This window comes from Columba livia, chromosome Z (genome assembly GCF_036013475.1).
Source record: "Columba livia isolate bColLiv1 breed racing homer chromosome Z, bColLiv1.pat.W.v2, whole genome shotgun sequence".
Taxonomy (NCBI): domain Eukaryota; kingdom Metazoa; phylum Chordata; class Aves; order Columbiformes; family Columbidae; genus Columba; species Columba livia.
The window spans coordinates 40,815,277-40,824,029 of record NC_088642.1 but is presented as its reverse complement, the minus strand read 5'-3'; positions in this window follow the sequence as shown (position 1 = coordinate 40,824,029).

The window sequence follows — 8,753 nt, the reverse complement described above, 5'->3', positions numbered from 1 at the left end:
AAAAGAGGACAGCAATGAGAGCAACACAAGAAGAATTGAAATATCTCACTGTAACTTTTCCAAGCAGAGTAAGGGATTGCTACTGTCTGGTGCATACTTTTGGTATGAGGCAATGGGCCAAGCCAGATTTGATTTAAAATTATCTTGATTTTTTGAGAAATCTGGACAGTTTGAGGGAAGTTGTTTCAGCTGAGGGAAGACCAAGAAGGAGTCTGTTGAAGTAGAGCCTAGATAGAATAAATATTTATTTTCAATTACAAATATTATAATTTGATAAAGGAGTTAGTTACCATATAAAAAGCTTGTTCTCTTTCCTTACAGGAGAGTCAGTTAGGTCTTGTAGCATTTTGGTTTGAGAAACTGGAAATCTTTATAGCAGGTTTGGACTTTCCCATGAGGAAACAGAAGCAAGGTGGACGAATTGTCACAGTTCCCAGTGACACTGCAATAGCAACAGAGCAGTTGTCTAGACTGCAAGTGCGTTTTATTACTACCCTGTTTCTTGAACATCAATGACCAGTGCTGTATTTAGTATTTCTCACAGCGCCTGCCTGAAAATGCATGCTAAACCTTGTGCCTGGCCTTTTAAGACTTGAATCTAGGTTTGCTGTAGATTAAGTTTGTTCACTGGATTTATAGATGCATTTTTCCATATGTATTTCTGAATATGTTTCCTGGTTGCATCTTTCTAATAATGGAACTGCATACCCTTCTTTGCTGTTGAATACAATAATACAGTTGTTTCCTCCTTTTTTTTTTTCTGATCTTGAAATTGAATTCAGGAATGTGGATCTGTATTATTCTTAACGTGTGCTGGTTAATCTGTGGTATAAAACCAAAAAATCTTTTTCCAATTCTTCTTGCTTCCTAACTATTACACTGCTCCCCATTTATGTGTCATCCAATCTGTAGTGCATTTAACATCACTATGTATCATTGCCTTCTTCTTTTTTTCTTTTTTTCCATTCGCTGCTGTTTCTGTAAAGCTGATACTCTCAAGGACATTTGATATTGTGATCAGTGACAGGCATATAAATAGTCTTTGGAGCATCTGGGCATAATTGGCTTTGTGGAAATGTCACACAACAAGGAAATGAGCATTCCAAGACCCTAACACATATTCTTGTATTTAGCCTGGTTAGACCAATAGTACTACATAATTAGATAATTTCTTTTTCTTTATGAAGTTAGTGGTTGGAGGAAAGCTGATTGGTTTTTTATATACATTTTAGAAGTTCAGTGATACAATCGTAGGATATGAAGATTTAGGGTCAAAGCTCATTTTTAAAACAAACACACACACACTTACACACATAAACACACAAACACACACACACCCAAAAAAAAAAAAAAAAAAAAAAAGGCAAAACCAAACCACTCTGATCCTGGGTTCTATTTTGTGCTTGGCAAGTTCTTCATTAATCCATAGGATTTTGAGGAGAAGGCTTAAATAGGTTAACTTCTAGGTAAACTAAGATAGTATTTTCTCATGGATGAGGGAAATTCATATGAAAAGTTTGCAAACATCTCTGTGGCTGACAGTAAGGAAGTAACCTTATAGCCACATGGTAATGCTGAGGCATCTTTGAATACCAGATTTCTGTATCTGCATCTGTAGAGTAGAAGATTTACTAGTGAAAGCCCCAGATTTAAATCCTCAGAGAAACATTGATTTATCTTTTGTCAATCTATCACTATCTGTCAGCTTCTATACAAATGATAATTTCTAGAAAACAAACAAACAGGGAAATGTAAATCATTAAAAGAAAACTAAGACTTCCTACTTTGTCTCATAAAAATAAAGAATAACTGAGCATGAAAAGTCATATGGAGCCAAAATTAATTAAATCAATCTGAGTAGATTCACAAGGAATACAAATTAACTTACTTCCATTTAAATAACACTGGCAGAAATTTAACAAGGAAGAAATTCTTGGATGTCGCTTTGAAAGCAGCCTGAAAATATGAACTTCAGTTGAACCTTTTTATAAAAGGATAAAAAGCCCCCAAAAGTTAATAATATTGATAAAACAATGTAATACCTCTGCTGCAATTCAGCATGTGTTTAACTCACAAGACGTTTTTAACTTAGTGGAAGGCATGAGCTGAGTACAATACAAAGTGAACCTTCAATATAAACTAACATAAATTCTGTCTTTTTTTTTTTTTGTTCATTGACTTTAAACCTTAAAAAAACTGTTACAAGAACACTTTGTTTGCTTTGTGAAACTGCAGTATTATAAAATATGTTAATACAGAACTCTGGTTTTATTTGCTTATTTTAAATGTATTATCGTTTTCCATCAGAACTTCAGAGTATCCTTCTGCAACCAAAGGTCATTCACTTCTGCAGTCTTTATGACCAGACAAGGCAGCAGGCATGCTCTCATTTACAACCAGTCACTGAAATTGCCCTGATACTCATGACTTTTGAGTCTGGTACACTCCATAAACTTCACCAGAATAAAACCACCATTCTAGTAAATGTAGGAAAGAGACTTTATGGGGTCAGAAGTGGGGTTAAAAACATACTCAGAGATATATAAGAAAGCTACATGTCAGCTATATAAAATGCTTGATCTAAGTTACCAGAACTAGTGCCAGATCCAAGCTGTTTAAAGTGGAACTTACAGACAGAGTGAAAGTACTGAAGTACAAAATTATTGTATTGGACACACTGGTTACCTTCTGTGGTGCTTTTGAACACATCCTCCCCTTACTCTGATGTAATAATTTCTGTGTGATGACAGTTTCAGCAAGAAGTTTTGTCAATCAGAGTAATACTGTCAGAATATCTTTGCAAAAGCCAGGAGTGTCTATTTGAACTCCTCAAAGTGAGGAGGAAGTTCGACCCAGATCCCTCTCTATGGGTGAGACCATCGAACAGGAAGTGTTGTATGAAAAGGGGTACTTTACTACCAAAAGCAGACTACAACAGCACTGTTGAAAATTAGGATTCTCCCTCTGTTCAATGGAAGAATGGCTGAAGACATACTGCATGGACCACAAACAGCTGCTGATAAGCAGCTTAGTGGAGTGGGGTTTGCTTGATTTCCTCTGCCAAAACTGATCTACTACAAATAAATTCAGCATTTGTTGAGCTGGTGGAAGAGGTTGTCTTCAAAGAAAGCTTGTTAGAGCACCCAACACAGAGGTTATCAGAGCCTGCCTAGGAATGACCAAGAGATCAAGCCCTAAACCGCAGTATTTTGGTGGTTGTTAGAATATGCAGGTATGCAATGAAGAAGGCAAAGTTCTACTTAGAAGTAAATCTGGCCAGGGATGTCAAGAACAACAAGAAGGGCTTCTTCAAGTACATCAGCAGCAAATGGAAGGTTAGGGAAAATGTAAGTCTGCTGCTGAATGAGGAGGGTGCCCTGGTGACAGAAGATACAGAGAAGGCAAAGTTACTGAATGCCTTATTAATTTCTGTCTTTACTTCTAAAACCACCCCTCAGGTATCCCAGACCCTAGAGAGAGGAGATAAAGTCTGACTGTCCCTTGGTTGAGAAAGATTGGGTTGGAGATCATTTAGAGAACCTGGACATCCACAAATCCATGGGCTCTGATGGGATGCACCCAGGAGTGCTGAGATAATTAGCAGATGTTATTGCTAAGCTGCTCTCCATCATCTTTGAAAGGTCTTAGAGAACAGGAGAGGTGCCAGAAGACTGGAAGAAATCCAACATCACTCTAGTCTTCAAAAAGGGCAAGAAAGAGGACCCAGGAAACAATGGGCCAGTCAGCCTCACCTCCATCTCTGGAAAGGTGATGGAACAGCTCATTCTGGACATCATCTTCAAGCATGTGGAGGAAAATAAGGTTATCAGTAGTCAGCATGGGTTCACCAAAGGGAAATCAAGGTTGACCGACCTGATAGCCTTCTGTGATGGCATGACTAGCTGGGTATGTGAGGGAAAAGCAGTGGTTATTGTCTAGCTGGAGTTCAGCAAGCCTTTAGACACTGTCTCTCCCAACATCCTCATAGGTAACTCAGGAAGTGTGGGTTGGATGAATGCATGGTGAGATGGATCATGAACTGGATGGATGGAAGAGCTCAGAGGGTTGTGGTTAATGGTGTAGAGCCTGGTTGAAGGCCTGTAGTTAGTGGGGTTCCCCAGGGGTCAGTATTAGGCCCAGTCCTGTTCAACCTGTTCAGCAATGACCCAGATTAAGAGACTGAGTGCACCCTCAGCAAGTTTGCTGATGATACCAAACTGGGAGGAAGGGCTGATACAGCAGAAGGCTGTGCTGCCATTCAGCGAGACCTGGACAGGCTGGAGAAGTGGGCAGAGAAGAACCTGAATTCAACAAGGGCAAGTGTAGGGTCCTGTACGAGTGGAAGAATAGTCCCATGCACCAGTACAGGCTAGGGGTTGACCTGCTGGAAAGCAGATCTGCAGAGAAGGACTTCGGAGTTCAGGTGGACAACAGACCATGAGTCAGCAATGTTCCCTTGTGGCCAAGAAGGCCAATGGTGTCCTAGGGTGCATTAGGAAAAGTGTGACCAGCAGGGTGAGGGAGGTTACCCTGCCTTTCTTCTATGCCATGGTGAGGCCCCATCTGTAGTACTGTGTCTCAGTTTAAGAAGGACAAGGAACTACTGCAGGGAGTCAAGAAGCTGGCTATGAAGGTGATTAGGGGCCTAGAGCACCTTTCTTATGAGGAGAGACTGAGAGAGCTGGGTCTGTTCAGCCTGGAGAACAGAAGGCTGAGAGGGGATCTCATCAATGTTCATAAATATCTCATGAACTATAACTTTTGATTTGACATGTTTTTCCTTTCTGTGACACAATACACTTTCCCTCTTAAAATATCTTTGCTTATGATTCAGCAGTTGATTGTTGAATCTGGTCCAAAGCTACTTTTAAAATAGAAAGTGGGCTAAGTCGTCATGTTTTAAGGAAAACATCACTGTAGACTATTGCTTGATATTTAGTGGGACAATATGGAACAGAGGGGCAGATTCACCTCCCTCCACCTGCTGGCCACACTCGTTTCGATGCAGCCAAGAAACAATCTGTCTTACTTCAGGGCAAAAAGTGCTTGCTCAGAAACCTATTCCACTATCTGACGGTTTTAATCCAGATGAGTTTCACATTTTAGAGCATTTTGTCCACTGATTCAGGAATGATAATATACATTAGATGAACCGTTACATCATTACAACACTGTAGTTTACATGTTCCTTAATATCATGCCTGATCTTGTCAAAATTTCTTCAGCCATGGCTTTTGTAATTGATCTTTTACCAATAAAAGGCATATTTGTAATGCTATTCAGGCCTTAAATATCTACCAGATAGCTCTGGAACCTCATTTGTGCTTAAAAAACCTGAAAGCATTTCTGCTACTCAGAGACTTTTGAAAAATGACACCTTTTTAATGCACTCATTCTTAACCAACTTCTTCCTTCACAGTAACAAACTCTCAGATCCAAATTGGGCAGAAGTTTCATAAAAAGCTGAGTGGGTGCCTATTGGAAAAAAAATAATTCAAAAGTGGTTACAACAATGAAATTAACTTTCCTTCATTTGCATTACATTCAAGATTTCATGGTGCTACAGCTGTTCTATAAAACTTTGAAGAGTTTCTCAAAAGCAACATCTACTTCCACTCAATTCCAATACCCACTACACAGTTCAGGAAATCACAACTTAGTGTAATAAACTTCAGTAAGAGCTGTTGAGCTAATGCCATTTCATAAAGCTTCTGTAATACAAGACGTAACTGTCTGTTTCAGATAGATTTAACTTATTCCCTCATCACTCCTCTAAGAAACCTCCCTTAAATGCATGCAAATGAGTGAGGTGCCTGTGTTTCCACCAGTAGAGTTTCTCAGATGCTGTTATAGCAGAAGCACAGCAGTATGAATCCGTATGAAAGTAGGCAACTCAGCACTTAAACCCTGGCAAGATTTTCACACTGTGGTGATTTTCTTGTCTCTCCGGGGCTCAGGCTGCTGGTTGTATTCTGAAAACACTTCCCAAACAAAGCCTTGCACAAATTCAGGCAGGAGAACATGCCATTGTCATTCTGTCTTCTGCACAGCACTCACAGTCTTTTTCTAGAGGTGTGCTGAGATCTGTCTTCTTTCTGCTCACTGTTGGCAGGAGTTGATTTTGGGCTTCCAGTCAAAACTAAGGAATCTACAGTCTTGTCTTCTGCAGCTACTTTATTTCATAGAAATATTTAAATATTCTAGTGGCGAGACATAAAAAAGAGGGATTAATCCAGATCTTCTGTCTTGCATGGAGTCTAGAATTCACACTGAACTCTGCCTTCTGCTGAAGACAATATTACCTTGATCATAGCCTTAGAAAAGTATTGCTGTTCATGACTGGGATGTACAGACACGCCTGAGGTTGTATAGAAATGCTTACTCAGAGGGAGGTTGATTTCAGCAAGTTCTCACAAAGTTAGTCCTAGAGCTTACTTTTTAAATTTTCTAGTAACTTTGGTACAAATATGCAGCAAAATTAAGTAGTTCTAAATTAATTAGCTAAGGATTTTCTGATTGTGATCACACAGCTTGCAGCATTTAGTAACCTGAAGCTTAAAAACTGAAACACTCCCACCAATAACGCTTACCAGAAGAACGAACTACCATTGACCTAGCCTGAAAAGCCTGACGTCTAGACTGAAAAATTTTGCATCTATCATTTGTGACATCCCAGATAACACATTCAGCAAATACAGGTTTCAGCATATTAGTTACTTTGGGTTTGGTTTTATTTATATCTACAATGTTGCCTTCAAATAATTGGTGAAACAAAATCCAGCAATCAGATTTTAAAGCTGCAGATACAAATACTTTGAAGTTTCATATTTACAATAATATTATATTAGGAATACAGTTTGCCCATCTGTCACATTAGCTGAGGTTAGAAAACAAAAACCACAATAATATGAAAAAGAATTGCACACATTTTTGTTAGTTACAGTCAGGCACTCATGAAGAAAATGAATGAACAATCTGATCAATTTTAAAGCAATTTAAGCAGTTAATACAGTTTAAGCCATCACTGTTTTAGCCTGTTCAAATGTGATTTTGAAAGCGATAACATGTAGTGTATACTCATTTGTTTGTTATGACCTATTAGTTTTTTGTTGTAATCATATGTGGAGGTCTATGACATTCTGAGTCATGTGTCCCAGAAAAAAAAATATGTATCTGTGAAACAGATTACTTATTCTTGAAAGACTTACGTTGTGACATTTTGTAAATGAAGCATGCTATAATTCCAGAGAAGAGCTGTAATTCTGGATTGCTGTGAAGAATTCAACATACAGTGTACATATTTCGTCTGGACTTTGAGGAAGTTGTATAGAATATGTCATGTTTCTGAAATTTATTTCAGCAGGTGGTAGGCAATTAACAAACAGATAAAGAACTAGAACCATTTTTATGGCAACCGAAGTGCTGAGTAGATAGTGCTGTGAATAACAACACAGCCCGTTTAGAACTCCTTGTGATGACCAGCATTATGTAAATTAAGCAAAAGAAAAATGTAACCAGAGGACTGATTGAATAGCTCACTTGAAATAAGGGATCAGACAAAAATAATAGTTTTGAATAATTTCTTGCTTGTGAATTATCACATATTGAGACATAATTACATTTTAACACTTCATTTGTTACCATCCTAATAATATGTATGTGACTTTTTGTCACAGATTGGTGAATGCAATTATTCACATCATGTGACTATTCATCTTTAGATGAGAACTAGCATTACAGTTTTGTTCCCTAGGTCAATTATTTGACATCATCATTCTTCTTTTTTAAATGTTTGATCCTGTATTTCGTCTTTACCATGTACAAATAAAAAATTGACTTTTATAAAAAGGTTGTAAGAAACTCATTCCAGTGAAAATTCATGACAATTATCTGCCATGTTCTGTCTCACAAATAAATATTTGTTTATCCAAATGCTTATGAAAAATGTTATTAATATTTTTGTGTTTGTGTATGATTATTTGTCCCATATAACTCTCCTTGAATGCTGGGAGGTAAATAAAAACCATAATAGAGAAGTCAACATGGGACAAACAGTGGGTCACAGTCACACTCTGGCCTTTCCAATGGTTGATTACCTGTTAGAAGAAGGAGAAGCACTTCTTGCTTTACTTCAGATAGTTTAACAAGGTATTTTCTCACCAAATCCAAAACATAGGTTTAAAGAGAATACTTAAATCTTAAAATACTGATCCAAATATAAAATTAGCTAAATGTGGGGTCAGCATATTAACACTTGGTGGAGAGAGGGAGGAACCTGCAAATGTTCATTATCAGAGACTGAGATATAAGCAAGAATATTGCCCATAAAATGTGAAGCAATCCTTGTTCTATATTCAGTGTCAGTGTGGTCTCAGTTGCAGTACAGTTTCCAGTTTGGGGTATATCAATTCAAGAATTACAGCTGGCGAGAGGGGTTAAGGACAGCAAAAAGAACTTTTTCAAATACATAGCAGATAAAACTAAAACCAGAGGCAATGTAGGCCCACTGATGAATGGGGTGGGTGCCCTGGTGGCAGAAGATACAGAGAAGGCAGAATTACTGAATGCCTTCTTTGTCTCTGTCTACTCTGCCGGAGGCTGTCCTGGGGAGCCCTGTAGCCCTGAGACCCTGGATGAAGCCAGGTCAATGGAGGAGTTTGCTTTAGTTGATGAGGACTGGGTTAGGGAGCAATTAAATAGTCTGGACATCCATAAATCCATGGGTCCAGATGGGATGCATCTGCGGGTGCTGA